We start from the raw sequence: 19,870 nt of genomic DNA, 5'->3' as shown, positions 1-19,870 counted from the left end.
TAACGTTAGTTAATAAAATAAATGAATAATAACAAAATCTTGATTTAAATATCAAAAAGCACAAGAGTGTACGTATTTATTTTTCATAATTAAAAGTAAAAAAAGGGGAAGCCCATCATTATAGAACAATTTATGTCCGCAAAGAGTTCGTTTTTGTAGTGGAAGAAACCGGGAAAATGAATTTTATTTTTTCACTTATTAAATATGAAACTATTGTGTAATCTTCTTGGAATTGTTTTACGCACTACATTCCAGGGGTGGATACAGACTACCATTTTACGGAGAGGGGGGGTCATACTGAAGAATGCCCCCCCCCCCCCAAACGAACTTACGGTTGTGGCATTACAAATTTCTGCACTTACTTGGGTGTCAATAAAAAGCGCCAACTTAGCCGGGAATACGACGCTTAGTAGAGCATAAACGTCACTAATTAATTTCATAAGAATTGAAAAGAAGCAATATTCCAAACATTTACTTTTAAAAAAATTAATAAATTGATAAGATTACTAAAATCGTTTACAATTTATTCATCAAGAGCTTGAACACAATGTGGACGGAGAATATGGTCGACGGCTTAAGGGGGGAGGGGGAACCCCATGACCATCCCCTTGTATCCGCCACTGCTACATACATAGTATAATCACCAATAAAAAAAACTCAATTGTGATGAGAGGGGACTGGACCACTTGGACTCTTCCCTTGTGTGCGCCACGGGCACATATGCATTTGCGTATAGTCTTGGTTCTACCAATATCTTCATAACTATATTGTAAACAAATATGGAAAAACCTCACACTTTCCCCTGTCCCAATGGACTTCACCGAGAGCAACTTTTGTTGCAGATTTTTGAACAACTACAGGACATGACTTTTATCTGGACACCTTCATCGTATCCGTGTTAGCATACAATAATAACTATCCATTGTGTTCCTCGGACGAAACTATGACCTTTTTACATTTGATGAATTGCGCATTAACTAGCTATATGAATTTTACTCCTGACATCTGTTACCAAGGCTAAATTTTATTGGACTGCGAGAAGGCTTATGGTAAATAACGGCAAACCAATAGTTGACGTAGGATAAGAAAAAAAAAATTATATTGTAAGCCTGATAAATGAATGTAAAAGAATCGTTTGTTCTTCCAAGACTTTGGATAACGAAAGCAAAACGTACGTTTGCAATAAAAATCAAACTAAGTTTGAGTTACATTTGTTCCGCGAAACTGATCAACGTACGTATATATAAATGAATGTAACTGAAAGAAAAGTTCATTATTCACTTTCCAAAGCTCCCAGTATTTTCTGGCTTCGAATTTCCTTTGCGACTCACTCGTGTGTCGTGTTTTTCTCATTCGGTGCTTTGCGCAACGCTGAAAAAGCTACGGAAATAACAACCTGAAAGGAAATAAGTTTCGGATTCCCAATTAAAATCGTGGAATAAAATCGCTCGTATGAGATATCAACTGATTCCATGTAATGAGCAGCGAGTTCTATACTACGAGTAAGAAGAGGACAAATGGCGCTTATGAGGTCTAACTGAAATCTTGAGTTTCAATTTTGCCGATTGTTCTGGGGGGGGGGGGCGGTCTTCCCGTGTTACATGTGCGTAATGAATTTATTTGCATTCTGTTTGAACGGTGCGCAAAATGGAGTGCCGCAAAAGCTTTTCCGTATTTTGATCAATCCAGTTGAAAAAAAGGGGCGTTTTCACGCATATATTGCACTTGTTTCAAACTTTGGTTTTAAATTGTGACATATTCGAAAGTCATTCACCATTATCTTTAATAATAATAAAGCTGAAAGTCTGTGTCTTTGTCTCACTGGATGTCTGTTACGTGCATAGCGCCTAGACCGTTCGGCCGATTTTCATGAAATTTGGCACACAATTAGTTCGTAGCATTGGGGGGATCACCTCGAAGCGATTTTTCGGAAATTCGATTTCGTTCTTTTTTATTCCAATTTTAAGAACATTTTACCGTACAAATTATCGTAACGTGGACGAACAAGTTATCATAACATGGAAGGGCAAGTTATCATAACGAGGGCGAGTAAACGAACATAGAAAATTGGCGAGAAATTCATCATCCATTATTTCTAAACTGGAAAGTCGCCCGTCAAGGTATGACGGGTGAAAATTGCTTCTACATTTGAACGAAGCCATTGCCTGTTTGGTGATATTTTGATAGTTGAAATTGTAACCGTAACTCCAGTGGATTAACCCCAAACTCCAGTAGGTAGCGTTCATTGCTGACAATTTTTTCGTTTCATCATTCCCCTAAAATGGCACAGTCTTACCAGTAAAACAGTCAAATTACCGGATCGAGTTCAGCCTGGTCACAATAAAGCCTTTCCCTGTACGTTAAACATTACCGAAATATATTGTCAAACTATCATGCCGTGACGCGAGTTTCATTGTTGAAACACGCGGGTTTCTCGATCATCGGATATTATTTATATGAGGATATACAGGCAAACTAAATGACCTTTTCATTTTTTACTATGGGCAAAGCCGTGCGGGTACCACTAGTGTATCATAACGTCAACTTACTGAAAAGTTTTCCTATATTCAAAAAATAATAATTTCTACATATTGCGGGTGTGACAGTGGTGACACCCACACAACACATACAAATAATAATTTTTCTAGTACAATGGTTTTTTTTTCCTTTGAGAAAGTTGATGCTTTATATTATGATATATAATGTTTCCCTGTATTAGAATACCTTACAATTCAAAGCCAACGTTTAAAATAAAGCGCAAAATGAGTAAAATGTCGAATCCGTGCGAATGGATTGTGCAATCTCCGGTAATTTTTAAGATGCGACTAATATTTTGAGTTTTTTAACATTTTGATATAAAGATATTACAATAAAACCGGAATGGAACATTTTAAAGTAATGCATTTATTGAAATCTGACCGAATTATGTGCAATGTATTTTTTTCCCATAAGTTTTTTTGTTCATGAGACTGAGTTTCAAACAGGCGATAAAATTATTTAGATTCTTACGACTTTTTTTAGCTCTGCTAAGTAGGGTGACCCCAGTAATTGGCACTTTAAGTGTTTGTCCTTAAACTTACCTCTGTTTTCATTACTTAGAAAAAAATATTCACTTGCAAATATTTTTGTATCAAAGAATGCACTCTGTGCATCTATTTAGTTCACTAAAAGCAAAAATATTTGAATTGATATTTTTATAAAAATTGATACATAAAAAGTTACCAAAATCACCAGTAATTGGTACCTGATACCCCAGTCTATGACACCTTGTGATTCAGTAATTGGCACATGTTAATAAAACTGGAAAATCACTTTATTTTTCTCTTTTAGATTACATGCAAATTTTATCATCATAAGAAACATCATTAATGCTAATTTAAAGTAGATAATTTTAAATAAATTGATGTTAAAGCACACATCTTGATGTTGAAAAGGTATTTTAGAGAAATAAAAATAAATTTGGATGATTCTAAGGGACTATAAAAAATGAAAGAATACTTTACTGTCGCAAAATCTGACTAATGGCCAAACATATTTGTTTTTTATTGCTTCTCTTAAAAATTTATCAGTATATTCTGTAGGATTCAAATCAATAGTAGAACCCATTTAATATAGTTGCTGCAAAAGTAACAGAAATAAAACGGGTGACATATTGCACAACACATTAGTGTTTATAGGCACATGTGCAAATTACTGGAGACTAGCAAAACTGAAACACCACTAAATGGTATCCATCATTACTTCAAAAAGCAAAAAAAGGACAAAAATATAATTCTACCCACTCAAAGTAACACCTTTCAACTTAACAAAACTTTTGACAGCCAAAATTTAAAGTATATTTTAATGTAGATTTTAATGGATTAATGTGCATGCTTCCCTAAAGCCAGAGAAGAAGCTTTTGCAACAAAAATGCTGATTTGACAGAAGCCACAATGGAGTCGTTTCCAAAATTTTAAAAGTATTTTTTTCTGAAAGAGCATGCTTAAAAACATAAGATCTGACCATTTTTTAAATAATTTGTTTAATTTTAATATTTAAAAAAAATTACCTAAATCGGTGCGCTTTCATTGTTTACGCCTCTGTCGTGCGACATCACAAATGATGAAGTGCCAGTCAGTGTTGCCATTCACAGAGAAAAATATTTCATTCGCATCTTTACTCACGCGTATTGGCAACGATAGCGTAGAGCTCAATATTTAATTCGCTTCTTCATTATCATAACGTGGAAACATGGTAGAAAGATGCGCCAAATCGCATCATTTGTGACGTCATAAAGATCACGCCTTGTTTTCAAAATCGGACGTTTTAAAAAATTAATTAAAAAATAACTTAGGAAAGTGAAAGTATTTTCTGGGTCCCTGTTATTTTTTTACTCATTCTATCAATTTCAGTGACTAAAATTAGTACTTTTGACTGAAGGAAACAACCCCATTGTTTCTCTTTCCTATGCACTGCTACCATTTAGTAACATGAATTGAAGTTATAATCTTTAAAGTAAATGTACATTCAGTTGGTATATAGCCTTCTACTTTTAAAAGATTGGGTACGAATCTTATTTTAGGACAGTTTTGTTGGAAGTGCCAATTACGGGTACCTGCCAATTACTGGGGGTGTTACCCTAATTTACTTTTTTTAGGTGAAAATTAAAAGTTGGCAGAGATAGAAGGTACGCAAAAGTCTGTATGAATGTTCTGCAAACATGAGTGCTTCTGTTTCATGCATTACAAATTTTTCATACAGTAAGTTGGCTTGTTAATCAACGTTTCAAGTCGACTTTCAGATCCGTGCAGTGCTATGTCGATTGTTATTCTATCGACTGTTGGGTATGTATTGTATGTGTTATGTCGACTCCACGTGTTATGTCGACTCCTAATACTGATTGTTGAAAGTTGATTTCAGACTTGAAAGCATTATGCCGACTATCAAAATGTTTTTAGTTATGGTGACTTCTGGTAATATGTGTTGCATAATATCCGTTATGTGTATTTTGCTTGAGTATTACACAAATCCACCCTTGTATAAATATGTGCACATTTTGTCGACTACTGTGACTGAGACATGTGCATGCGCGCATTTTGTCGACTACTAATATTGAGAGGTTGATCTATTGAGTTAAAGGATTATCCTCTCAGTCTCATCTAGGGCAGCCAGAATTCCAATCTGGCGGTTTCTTTTTTATCAAAACAGTCCTAACATGTTTTTATCTACTATATTAGGATTGGCAATAATATTAAAACCAAGGTCTATGGAGGGTGTTTTTACCCCCCCCCCCCCTGCTACACCACTGAAGGAGACAGTAGATTGATCTTGATGTCGAATGTTAAACACGAGTGCACTATGTCGACTGCTAGTTTTTAATGCATTGTGTTTTTTATTGGGCTGTGAATGTTGCATGTTGAACTTAATTTCATCTGTGTGTATGTTACATAGGCTGCTCAGATGATGAACGTTTGACATTGATCGCTGACAATTGCAAATGTGACCTTTTGACATTGATTGTTGGCTGCTACAAATTTAATTTTAGACGTTAATTGTCATTTTGCCTGTTAATCACGTACACTTTGTCTTTTTCTTTTAAGGTGTTGAATGTTTTTATTTATGTTTCTAACGCCATATGTCCGGCATATAGTCTGCATCATAGTTGCTATGTTTCTTACCGTGTATGTAATGGGATGTATGTTTTAATTGAAATCATTTTGCATTATTCTTTCAAAATTTTCATGCATAACAAAATGTAAAATTTTATTGTTTTGACAAAAATTGTTTTTGTTTGACAATAATATTGTGAAAATATCTCATTAACATCGTGCTCTGTGCATCTGTAATACATTGATGCTGTTTTCTGAAATTCTTTATAATAACTAGTAGGGATTCACAGACAAACAAATTGGCCAATTACCAATAAAATGGACGATGATAATCAATCGACTACAGATTAATCGACAGCCCAATTATTGTAATAATAGTTTTTAATACTATTGTTTCTCTACTACCTTTTAAAAAAAATATTTAATATAATTTCGACCTTTCGGAAATAACTGATACCTTGTTTATTTTTCTCCATTTCCATGCTTGTTGTAAAAAATGATGTTTAAAAAGTTATAAGCCTATCTAAACACTCTGTTAACTAGACATAAAAAAATCAAATAATTAGTTAATTTCCCATGCTCAATAGGGATTCAATTCAATAGTTGTTTTTTTATTATTACACTTAATCCAAGACATTTATTCTCAATGGAAATTATAATTCAGTTTCAAAGCTCTTTGCCAAAGGATGGTTAGTAGAAACAAATATTGAGAAATGAGACATGTTGGAACATCGTATATATGTGCATATATGAAATATTGGAATCAAGCTCAAAAATTAATATTGCTTTCTGTCAAAATTAACATTTTCAATTTAAAAGATTATCACACTCATAGATTTTTGTAAAAAAATTCAAAGCATGTTTTAGAAAAAATCAAAACATATTACCTAATAATAACATTTTTGTTGAATGAAAAAGTTACATTTTTTAGAGTGTAAAATGCATATTGTAATGGGGTCGTTTCCAAAACTTTAAAAGTTTTTTTTCTGAAAGAACATGCTTAAAAACATGGGATCTATCCATTTTTTTATAAAATAATTTAAGTTTAATATTTTTAAAAATTACTTAAATCGGTGCGCTTTTATTGTTTACATTTCTTGCCGATGACATCTCAAATGATGAAATGCAATTCTGTGTTGCCATTCACAGAGCAAAATATTTAATTCACATCTTTACTCACGTGTATTGGCAACGATATGATTGATAGCAAGCGTGGTGCGCAATTTTAATTCGCTTCTTGATTATTATTACGTGGAAACGCGGTACAAAAATGCGCCAAAGAGCGACATTTATGACGTCATCAAGACCACGCCTTGTTTGAAAAATCGGACATTTTAAAAAATTAATTAAAAAATAACTGTTGGGAAAATGAAAGAATTTCCTGGGTCCATGTTATTTTCATTGCTTATTCTATCAATTTCAGTGACTAAAGTACTACTTTCGACAAAAGAAAACAACCCCATTATGTGTATGATATAAAATAGCTAAAAAAAATTTGATTCAAATAGGAGTATTCCATCAAAAGTTTGAGGGGGAACCGAGACAAACAGGCATATAACCATCTCTCAATCATTTACTTTTCTTTTCAAACAGTAACTACATTAACTTATTATTAAAAGCTCAGTTAATATAGTTTCTAGTTCTCACACACTTGGAGTAATTTTAATGAAAAAAATATTTTTACGCCAATTAATCGGCAAAAATTGGTCAATCATATATGCTCGGGCATGGGCCGAATACCGATTATTGTCGATCAATTGGTGCATCACAAATAACTAGAAAAAAAATTACGAACTGATGTTTTTCCAGAATATAAATGAAAGTACTAGTCTCTGTAGCTTTTTACTTGAACAGCGAATTCTATTCTTCAGTAACATGAGGGAAGTAATAGGATTAAACTTATTACGTCTAGAAAATATGCACAAAATAATGCAATTACAGCGCATAAATGACATTTATTGTTTTTGTGAGACTTCTCTCTTGACTGCGTTTCAATTCATCAAACAACCCAAGGGAAATAATGCCATACAATTTATTAGAGTCACAAAATATGTACAGCATAATGTAGTAACTGCACATGAGTGAAATTACCGGTATGTGCAACTATTTTCATGAATTCCTTTCAGTTTTTGAATAGCCCAAAGGAACGTAATAGCATTAAAATAAATAAATAATTAAAAATACACTTCATAAATCATTAGGCAAATTTAAGTGAACTTTCGAACAAATGTAAAAATAGCATTCAGAAACATTCTTCAGAAATTTAAATGGCGCAGAAAAACGTATTTTTACGTCAGTCACTACAGAAACGCAGAACCTCTCTTATTTAATTTTTCTATGCCTTTTGATTTAACTTACATTTTATACACACACATTCAAAATAATATTTTGTTTTCTTTTCATTGATCCCCATACACATTTTTTTTAAATAAAATAAAATTTAATTATTTGACTTAGTTCCATGTTGGAAACAAACCTATGATTTTGGGATTGGAAAACAGATGTAATGCCTTACCTCACATACACTCGGTCACCAAGAAATACCTTAAAAAATGCAAGGGTGCCTACCCTCCTAAGAGCAAGGATGCAACTCCCCTAAATGTCGCGAAGACCCTCCAAAAGCAAGAGTTCCTCCCCCTAAAAATGAGAAAAATACCCCTTAAAACAACCCCCTCTAAAAATTTCAACGGCGCAGTTTGCGCCATGAGCCATGAAAAATGAGCTATAATTGCTTTATACATCTTAAAAACTTGATCAAGAGATATTTTATTATCGGCATATTTTCTTACTGTTAAAGTTGTTTCTCCTTAGAAGAATTATTGATCCAATGAAACATTTCAAGTGTACGTGAGTACGTCTTACATAGAGATCGTGTGCAACATTTTTAAATGAACGAAGTCGTTCAAATGAACACTCAAAAATGATGAAAAAGTACTCAAATTTGAACATCATATATATAAAATAGATCTGACTACGTGGTACTCAAATTTGAAACATTTAAATACTCATCAAATACTCAAATCAACAAGTGTGCTTATTTTTTGAGGTATTTGCTCATTTTTGAATATGTGATAATTTTAAAATTGAGTATTATGTACCCAATTCTCAGTATGAAATAATTCAGCACACTATTTGAAAACATGGGTACTCATATTTGAAACAAAAGGTTTCAAGAAAGTTTGAAAGCATGAAATTGTACTCATTTTTGAAAACTTCATTTCTCTCAGTGAACGGGGGAAAAGAATCAGCGATCCTCTGATGAGCGGAGCATTAGAAAGATTGACATTGCCAATATCTACTTTATATTTACTCCATTCCGTTTTTTCACTAAGTCCTTATTATACATACACAAGCAAACATGCTGTTAGAAAAGACAACAGAGGGACAGATCTCTGTTTTATAATAAAGCATTCAGCAGCACTTGCTCTTCAGCTTTTCATCACCATAAATAAGGGAATCAAATTTCATTTTTGTAACTTTCTGACAGGGTTTTTAAAATTATTTATCTTCTTTACTAATAATAAAGCTGAAAGTCTCTCTGCCTGGATCTCTCTCTGTCTGGATCTCTGTGAGGAGCATAGCGCCTAGACCGTTCGGCCGATTTTCATGAAATTGGGCACAAAGTTAGTTTGTAGCATCGGGGGGAGCACCTCGAAGCGATTTTTTGAAAATTCGATTTTGTTTTTTTTCTATTCCAATTTTTAGAACATTTTACCGAGCAAATTATCATAACGAGGACGATTGATTACCAAATTATCATGACGTGGAACTGTAACATGGGCGAGCAAATTGGCGAGAAATTCACCATCCATTATTTGTAAATATACAGGCGAATCAAATGAACTTTTAACTTTCTACTACTGGCAAAGCCGAGCGGGTGCCAATAGTAATTCAATAATTTTACAATTTTTAATTACTTGTATTAAATATATTTTTACCTAGCTTTTTTAAAATTGAATTTTTTTTTTAATTAACGAAGTCGTTGAAGTGAACGAGTTAAATGTAAGGGTTAAAAAAGGAACGATCCCCTGATGAACGGATCATTAAAAATAACGATATTGCCGATGTCTCTTTCCAAGGACAAGATCCATCACAGAAGATTGCATGTTTTGCTGGAAGCAGAATCGTTTTCTGGGAGGGTCAGACATTATAAGACCCTGATTTTAAAGCATGTTTTATCACAAACATTCACTACATGGTGTATTAACGTGGATTAAAAAACTCTTGTTGCAGTTATGTCATAATACACCATCAGTAAAAACTGAATAAATGATGAAATTCTTGTTGATTGAAATGCATTTTTCATCAGCTGCTTAATTTCCTATTCCTTAATTTTCCATGTAAAAAATATGAGAAAAATTCGATAGAAAAATGAATCCTTTTTCTTTTTTAAAAATATGTCTTTGATATTAGTTATTGATTCAGTTGAAAATCTGTTACCCTGAAGTATCGAACGTATAGTTTGCTTCAAATTATTCCAATATTGGGCAATCCTTCTACTTTACGCTGCTCACAAATTAACAGGTAATTTTGAGAATGTTGCCACAATTGAAAATGATATAACCTACCATCTGCTTATTTTAATTAGAGAATTCCAGTTGAACTAGTTTCGCGGGCTTTTATGGCTCCTACGCGCCCTCTAAAAACCGCCTCTGGGACCGGAAAGAACCCCGTGCATTCGAAAACGTTATTGAAACGCAGGATGCTGTAGAAAGAAGAGTCGAATTGCAAATCGTGCTCCCGCATATTTTTGCATACGCGGCCATGTTTGGAAGAATCGAAATTGGTTTCCCGAAAATATTCGCTCCACGAGTTAAATCGATGGCTGAAGGAAATGCAGCCCGAGGGGCTGAGAAAACACAGACCGTGTTTTCCCTCAGATCACGTACCCGTTGATTAGTGTATTCGCCTAAACGCAATTTTAATGATTAATATTGAAAGAAAAAATATAATTCCGTGAGCTTTCAAAGCCGCTTGTGTAAAGTTTATGTGAGCCTGACACGATTTGTTTGAGACTCTTGACATGCGGTATTAATAGTGCTTACATAACATTTGTGGCACACATCATTGATTGAAAATAAGGTCACTAAATAATTTAAAAATTTAGTCTTAAATGAGTGATGCAAACTATAAATTTACTTTATAACTTTTTGTAACACTGATAATACGAAAGAGAACCCTTTCCAGCACTTTTCGGATTTGCGGCATCCTTTGGAGTATTGGAATTTTCTCACGGCACCCTAGTTTATCTAAGGACGAATCATGCTTCTGGTTCTGAAAAGGGTCATTTTCAGAGACATGGGGTCAAAGTGCAATTTTTGGGAAAAGGGGGGGGGGGTCTGGGGCTATTGCTTTCGAAGTATAAGTCCTGAAAAATGCAGTTTTAGTCTATATTTGTTGACTTGAAGGGGTCATGCTCTTTTCTGGCTCCGCGCCTGAATCTACTATTTTCTTCTGTATTGATACCATGGATGCTTCGTGGCCCTCATTGCCTTTGCGGCCCCACTTTGGGATCCCCTGGCATAACAGGTAAATTCCTTTGCGTCTTGGAAGCTATAACTTCCATATACACTCGCCGTAAAAAATATCTTGTCGCTTCTAAAAACTAGGAAGAAATTCGATAAGCGTTCTGAATTAATTTTTAGAAACAGTTATGATTAGTGTATATTTTTAATGGAAAAATTTCAAATATAATCCATGAAATTTCGCATTAAAAACCAACTTTAGAACCACAAAATAGAAAAAACGACTGTAACTCCTTTGTTCGTTTCCCCCTTCCCTTCCTTTTTTTCTGCTCTTCTTATTAACAGTTCGGAACATACCCGTATTTAAGAACTTTTTAAAACTTTATACAACTCTAAACTGTGTTCTAAAAGGATGCTCCGCAGATCTTGTAAACAACACGTAATAGACTATGATCATCATTCATCGAACTTATAAGCAACTCAGAATAAGATAACATTTAAGTTGTCATTGATACGTAGTACCTAAAATTGGTCAATGCTTTTTATGAAGAACACATTGTTTCAACACACTCATTGTTCACAGACTCAATATTTTAGCATAGTAAAAAATTCAAATTTTTCTCTTTCCTTTTTCCATAACTAGATCGTTATATTTTTTTCTAATCAAATCACCGCTGCTTTTACTACCTATTTTCTATTGGTAAAAGTAGGCATACTTGGATTTTTTTTTCTTTCTGACATAATGATGATTTAACAATTGAAGCAAATATGGACTTTTGAAGAACGATTCAGATTAGTTTTTTGAAAACTGATCAGTCTATACAAAAAGGAACAAGATTGCAAAAGCAATAATTCACAAATACTCTCCAGTAAACAAGAACTAAAATGTGTCAAATTGTTATTTCGCAATAAAATAATGCGTTTTAAACTTAATTTGTTGCAGTTTTTCTGCAATAATGATCTTGCTAAAGTGAAATCAACTTTACAGCAGAGCAATTATACGGTAACAGTTGTATCAGCCATTGCGCAAGAGACCCTTATGAAGCATGGGTTTCCAACTTTTAAGTCGGGGGTCGGTAAGTAATTTTACCTGGGGTCCAGACATTTTAGAAAATTTTAATGAAGGTTCAGAAAAAACTCATATTCTACACTTACCATTACTACACTAACGTTACCAACACTAACAATTACCTCCAAAATACTAGAAAAGGGAATAGAATTTGTTTTTAAAAATATTATTGCATATATAACATTATTTTTAAATAACTTTTCAGTTTAACTTGTACTTTCGAAACATTTGGTGGTCCAGCTATTCACCTATGCGGTCCGGACTTGGGCCGCGGTCCTCCAGTTGTCGACTTCTGTTCTAAGGGATGGAGGGCCGCAGCTAAAGCCAAAGTTTCGGTGGGTGGGCAGCAACATAATTATTGATAATTATTGATTCAGAAATTACCTCGGGGGGGGGGGAGGCTGAGGTGGACTAGAATATCGTAATAATTATTAGAAAATGGAAAAAAATAACAACCTTTGCCAAAAGTATATGAATATTCTATGGAAGAACTGAGATTGTTGGCATGCAACACCAAAAAAACGATGTCCTCCTCAAACTGTGTCATTGAGAATCTCAACCATTTCACATATGAATTTTGGAAGTGCGTTTAAAGTCCGTAAAACATGGTATTCATTAATGAACAACATTTGGACAAGAGATAGACTGACGGATTTTCTCGAAGATTATATTTATTTCATAGAAACGTGAAATTTAATACTGCAAATTATTTTCCAAAGTGGCTTCGTAAGCCGATAAGAGCGAGGGCAGCCAGTTGGGAACCAGCTATAAAAACTCCTTATATGTTAAACTCTTGTTTCATTGCATGGACTTGATGAAGAACATGGACTCTACTTATGTGTAACACAATAAATGTCGAAGATTTCTAGAAACAATATTTATTTATTTAATTTTTTTTCTCAATATCTCATAAGATACCTGCTTTACTTAGCCAAAAGAATGTTATTAAGGGGATTTGGGATCTTATTCCCTTTTGGATACATTAAAACCTTTTAAATAAATAAATAAATATATATATATATATATATATATATATATATATATATATATATATATATATATATATATATATATATATATATATATTCAGTTTGTATATATTCAAAACATTTAAGTCTAGAAAGCTCTCAAACGACACCAAATTCAAAAGGAATGATTTTTTTAAGTATTAATAGAACAAGAATGTATTAAAATGTACCCACAATTTTATATACTTTCAAACGCGACTTTCTCAAAACGTCAATTTTAAAAACTCATATTCCTATTTCTAGAAAACTACTTTTACATATTACGTTGAAATTTAAACCACATTTATTGATACAGGCGTCCCTCGTATAACACGGTTAATTCGTTCCGTGTAGTATCAAAACCGTGTTATACGATACTGTTTTAAAAATAACATTTTTACTTATTTTTAATACTACTAATTATTTATGTGCATGAGAAAAATCAGGTTAAGATGTATCGTGTTGTATCGAAACCGTGTTATGCGAGGCATATAAATAAAGTCAATCAGTTGATGTGTACCATGTTATATCGAAACCAAGTTTCATAAAAACTAAGTAAAAACTTTTTGAATTATTATCAAACAGTAACAGAATTAATTAACAAAAATGAAATTCCATCTTTTTTAAACATAGCTTTCGTGTTAATCATGAAGTATTAAATTCAAGTTTCGTACCGTGTACATTACATATAAGCGCAAATTTGGTACCGTGTAATATCGAAACCGTGTTGTAGAAGTGCCGTGTTATACGAGAGACGCCTGAATATTCATTATTATATTGAAGTGAAATTTTGGCTTTAGGACTCGCACTTTTTCCTAAAGAGCTGTTTTTACGGTTAAAAAGTCTTTTTATTTCTTTTAAAAATGACTGTTTGTTAAACTTTAATAAATTACGAAATAAAACAGGATTGAATTAAAATTTCTCTTCAATAGACTCCTAGATATCTTTTGAAAGCACTGGCTATTTCCATGCCAAAGTGCACCCAATGGTCAAATTTAAAAAAAAGCTTAATTTAAAATGTTTTTTCATTTTTTTATGGTAAATAGATTGAATTTCACATTATCTGTGCAAAAATAGCTTTTTATGTTTTGCATCTGACAACAAACTCATCAAAAAGACATTTGTAAACACGTGTTGCTGCACGCAAAGTTGGTCATTTTCATAAGCATCTTTTTCACATATATGATAAGTTGATGTGTATTATATTAGTATTTTTTAAAAGTGTTTTTGCAGTACTTTGAGGATACATGCCACTTTTTTCCAATAATAACTTAAACATAGTCAAATTTTGCATTTTTGAATAAGCCTAATACATATAGTGTGAGTCACACGAAACATAGAAATTTTACTTTTATTAAATAATGCCTATAGTTTCAGCTCCAATATCTTTTATTTTATTTCTATAAATTAATGTCAATACTTTTCCACAATTCACTTGAAATAATTTTGAATACTGTTAGAAATAGACATGTGTGTGTAGTGTGAGTCAAAATATTGGTTTTGTTTTCCCAGTTTTTACACTTTGATGACAAAATTCGTCATTAAAGTTATAAAATTCATACAAATTAGCAATTTAAATGTATATTCGAAAGATGATATGCCTAAAACTCCATCTCAGCGTAAAGTATTTGAAAGAAAAAGGCTTAAAGAATCCGGGAAATATTCAGATTTTCGCAAAGCTTAAGCAAAATGTAAACGAATAAAAAGTTTTTGGGTACCTAATAGAAGGAAAGTTTCAATGGCAATTTTCTGCCATTAGCCAAGGCAAGGGTACAATCGATGGCTTAGGTGGTACTCTGAAGCGGCGAGTGAGGGAGGCCACCTTATCTAGGAAAATTGACCCCAATTCTGCTAAAGAATCCAAGAAAACAGGAGTTGATGACATCCAAAATGTCTTATTATGATAAGCTGTGGGCACCAAATGGGATTGGAATCAAGCCGATTCCTGAAACAAGGAGAATGCATTGTTTTTAGGATGTATTCCCATACAAGCTAAAAATTTCGTTAATATCAGAGGAGATGAATAAAAATATATTCAATCTCACAAATGGGTGCTTTGAAGAACCAGAAGACGCAGAAAACATACATTAAGAATCTTCAAATTTTAATATTGGGGACTAGATTCTTGTTCAAAAGACTAATAAAGTATTTTGTTGGTCTAATTATTGGCAAGTCAAGCTTAGGTGTCGTGAAATTTTTAAGGTTGGATATGGACTCCAAACGTTTCTCTTGACCTAAAGTTGATGACATATCTGACATAGATATAACTTTTTCTGACAGTGCTTTACAAAGAAACTTCCTGTGCCGTTTAATCAGCGCATGCATTACATATTTCAAAATTTTTGTTTTAATAATTATGTCATGGGTTAATTTAAATCTTCTAATTCTGCTTTAAAACATGTTCTTTGAGATTTATGTTGTCTAAAATAAGTCAATGCTGAAAACTAAATGCGTAAAATTTGTTTTTGTGTTTCGAAATTGGAAGCGGCAGTGTGAGTTACAATTTATATGTAGTGAGAGTCACGCATGGAAAAGTCCCCTAATATTTTAAAATAGATTATATTAATAAATATTGGCATAGTTTTTCTTAATTTTGAACCTTCTGGATACATAAGTAGAACAACTTTCATTTTTTATTTTGCTAAAGAGGAAGACATCGTGATCTGAAATTTCTGAAATTTTTGAGCTGACAACACATTCGAAAACTGAAAAATTATTAAAGAAAAAACTTTTAAAATGGTTCACAAAACTAACTTTAACTGGTTTTTTACCTCAAAATAAGTTCCATGTTGTTTTCGTGAAGCGCAATTTGGTAAACTTTGTTGCAGAGCAAAGAGAGCAAAATATCGTACAAAGGAACCATATTATTTCTTCGCTCGGCGCTGAATGTTATGATTGCCTGTAGCTTCTTTACATAAGCTCAAAACGCAGCTTGAATGAGAAATGGTTGTAGGTCATCGCTTCGTGAGCGGGTCTCTCTTTGCTTGACTTAATTTACAGAAACGTTCCAAGTTGCGAAACCAGAAGATGAGAAATAATGGATAAATGGCCGTTTAATATCAATATGAAAAGTACTTAATAGCAGATGATTCGACGCTGCCGGTTGCACAGTAGCACCCATTACCTACCTACTTTAGCGAGATAAAGACTTTTTTTTTTCGGATTTTTCCCCGCGTCGTCCATTTGAAACCAATTGGCATGATGGAAATGGAATAGGACGACTATGGAGTGCAAGTGCAAGACGGGTCGTTATGCTATCTAAATGGCTTTATTTCAGATAAATTCTATGAATTCAACAATGATTTAGATGGCAGTGAAATGTTTCTCTTGATGAAGATTTCAGACATGGATGGAGGCATTTTTGCATTGGACACACAGGACGTTACAGTGCGTTCCAGTAATGCGCAATTTGTTTGGCATTTCTTGTCGAAGCTCTCAACAGGAATTGCTTTGTAATTCGCTGGGGTTGGCGATTTATCGAGTTAGGTTGCGGAGCCCTCTAGTAGTCAGTATAAATACATAGATATATAGAAGAAAAACAATGAGTTGAAAATATTTAAATATTTAATAATTTGCTAAGTCTTTCCTTCAGTAATTTTTGGATTTTTCTCGTGGATCTCGATTATTGGAGGCTCTTAAGTACTGCTTTTTGGCTTATACGTAACTTCGGCCCTGCTTACGAGATTTTTCCGAAGGTATTTGCCAGTAACCTTTTTTTTTAAACCTGATTCATTGTTAACGAAGTTCCTAATATACACCGACAGCCGTTTATTCTTTCAAACCATGCACTGGTACGGTGAAAAATAAAATTAAGGCCTATAGTCGTAAAGCAGGGTCGTGAGCGGATCGCCAGTACGCCACTGAGGATATAATAAACAAATGAATGTTTGAACTTGAGTGGCGGAAGTAAGGAACACGATGACTGTGTACAAAAAATATTACGCGCGTGTGATTTCTAAGGATCACTTTGGGGGAGGGGGTTAGCTTTTGAACGGATTGTTGTTAGAAATATTTCATGATTTTTTTCATAATATAAAATAAGGATTGAGTATTGCAGCAATTTTCTTCAATTATCCAATGAAGATATTACTGTAAATGAAAAGTTCCAATGAAATCTAGTCTTTCAATTATAATAGTGATGCCCACATTCATTTCAGGGTTAGAGGAAAAAATCTGGCAAAATATTTACATACAATTATATTAAACTCCGCATGCGTTTAGTGTTTTCGTTAATGAGCAACGTTCAAGTACAAAACCCTAATTAGCAACTCGGGATATTGGTATATGTTGCAACTCCACTAAAATCTTAACTCTTTCATCACATAATGTCATTCCTTTTATTATTTGTTAAGCTCTTCTTGGTTTTGTTTCTAATTTTATGTTGAGCGAATTTGGCAACGGATAAGAAATATTATTACGCTTACGTTCTAGATTTAGTAGTAACGATGTGAACGTTACCTAAAAAGTCATATACGATATTCACGAATTTTGTATTAAGTGAAGTAAATAAATTAATACGAAAGAAGCAAGTCTATACTCTCTACAGTAGAAGCTTAACTGACAATTCATAAATAAACCAGGCAATCATTTATTAAAAATAAAATGACTTACAAATATATTACTTATCCATGAAAATAAAAGATCGTTCTATATCGGTTTTTAACATTTTGCGACACGAATTTTAACTTTGAACGAGTGACCCAAAAAGAGTGTTCTGATATTTAATTCTACAATGCGAAAGGAATAAAAAAAAAAAAACCTTCGATAATGGCCTTCAAAATTCTTTTTAAATACCGACTGAGCATTGAATTCTTCGTTCACTCTCAAAATTTCCCTCCGTCATTAGATTTGAATTGTATTTATAAAATGCCATCCACTTCAAATAAGATGCCGGCGTTAAATGAACATTAATTTCTAATGAAGGGCACCCAGGAAACAACCCCAGGAATGCCAACCGCATAAATCTCTGTTACTTCTCTCCGCGCATTCCTCCGCGAGGACGATCAACTTCAAATATTTCGAAAGTCTCTCTAAGCTCCCAATTTCATATTATTACATTCTCCAGCACGCCGAAATTCCCGCGCAGGTTACGGTCACCAAAGAGGAATATTTTTGCATGCTGTCGCCCGGGAATTAAGAATTGAAGCGAGGTCATTTGAATTGGCAGAGATGGGCACCGTCTTGACTTCCACTCTTGGTACACGTATTTTCTACGCGTGATTAGGAAGGGTAGCTGATCATTATAGAGGTTATGACTAGCTAAATTATCATTCATTGCGAATTAGTTCTTTTCAAAATATCTTGGATCATCTCTTCGCATAATTTTCTTCTTTCAGGTAACTATCATTGTCTGTTACTCTGTATTAATTTCTCTCGCCTCTCTGCTTATAAAAATGTGTTTCTTAAAAATATTATTAAATAGTACGTTACTGTCCCATGGGGGAAAACAAATGTCTGGTAGGGGTACGAAATAGGTTTTGAACGTTTTATGATTTTTTAAAATTTATTTCCCCCTTAGTTCGACGGTGGTATGAATTGTTCAAAATGTTAGGAAGTTGAAATGTTAAAAACATGTAATATGCATATGACATTTATCAACAAAAACTTTAAACTCCCTCATAGGCTGACGTTTATATTTTTCAAACAGTCCAAATTTGGAGGGGGAAAATGTTATTATCCTTTTATAGGGGTAAAAACGAGACAATGTTTGTCCTTTTACTAGCCTTTCTGAAGAAAAATTCAACTTGAATTGGCAAAGATTAAAAGGTGTTTTTTATGAAATACTTACGAGTTTATTTGACTCTTGTGTAACCAAGACAGAGAATGGTACAGAAGTGCTATTTTATAGCGTGTTTTGTTCTGTAAATGTATCTAGTATTACTTTAGAATGTGATCTTTTATATGAAAATTAAATATTATGTCTTCAGTCACGAGGTCTCACAACTCTATCTCAAAGTTTTTTTTTTTTTTTTTTTCTAGGTTGCATTGATTGCCTGAATTCCCGGACCAAATAATTAAAAGTCTGATGTCTAAAAGGTTCCTGGATGCGTTCACAAAGATGTTCAGCCCAGCCAACTATCTTCTCTCCCGCAAGACTCAATGGTATTGTGGAAGAAATAGCTCCTTCAGTAAACAAATGCTTCATTTCTTTGGCTATGGTATTGTGGAAGAAATAGCTCCTTCAGTAAACAAATGCTTCATTTCTTTGGCTATGGTATTGTGGAAGAAATAGCTCCTTCAGCAAACAAATGCCTCATTTCTTTGGTTATGGAATCGGGGAAGAAATAGCTTCTTCAGTAAACAAATGCCTCATTTCTTTGGCTATAGAATTGTGGAAGAAATAGCTCCTTCAGTAAACAAATGCTTCATTTCTTTGGCTATGGTTTTGTGGAAGAAATAGCTCCTTCAGCAAACAAATGCCTCATTTCTTTGGATATGGAATTGGGGAAGAAATAGCTCCTTCAGTAAACAAACGCTTCATTTCTTTGGATATGGAATTGGGGAAGAAATAACTCCTTCTGTAAACAAATGCTTCATTTCCTTGTTTTTGGAATTGAGGAAGAAGCTCCTTCAAGTAAACAAATGCTTCATTTATTCTGAGTAAGTACTTTTTTTTCTTTAAATATTGTCATTATTAACACTTTGCATGCGTTCGCTTATCATGTTTTTCAATTTACTGTTCGCTGTCTAGAGCAGCATATTTTACCATTTAAACTAGATCGCTTTGAAATACATGTATTT

General features: G+C 33.4%; 1 long non-coding RNA gene across 1 annotated transcript in view; it reads left to right on the top strand.

The window, feature by feature from the left end:
- The window catches only part of LOC129221378 (uncharacterized), a 72,695-nt gene extending 53,264 nt beyond the window's left edge, over positions 1-19,431 (top strand). The window contains exon 3 of the long non-coding RNA XR_008580504.1: positions 19,109-19,431. This is a non-coding gene — a long non-coding RNA (uncharacterized LOC129221378). The remainder of the gene's footprint in view (positions 1-19,108) is intronic.
- The last annotated feature ends 439 nt before the right edge of the window (positions 19,432-19,870 follow it).

This window comes from Uloborus diversus, chromosome 4, assembly GCF_026930045.1.
Source record: "Uloborus diversus isolate 005 chromosome 4, Udiv.v.3.1, whole genome shotgun sequence".
Classification (NCBI taxonomy): Eukaryota; Metazoa; Arthropoda; class Arachnida; order Araneae; family Uloboridae; genus Uloborus; species Uloborus diversus.
The sequence above is the reverse complement of the archived record's forward strand: the minus strand, read 5'-3'. Positions and strand labels throughout refer to the sequence as shown.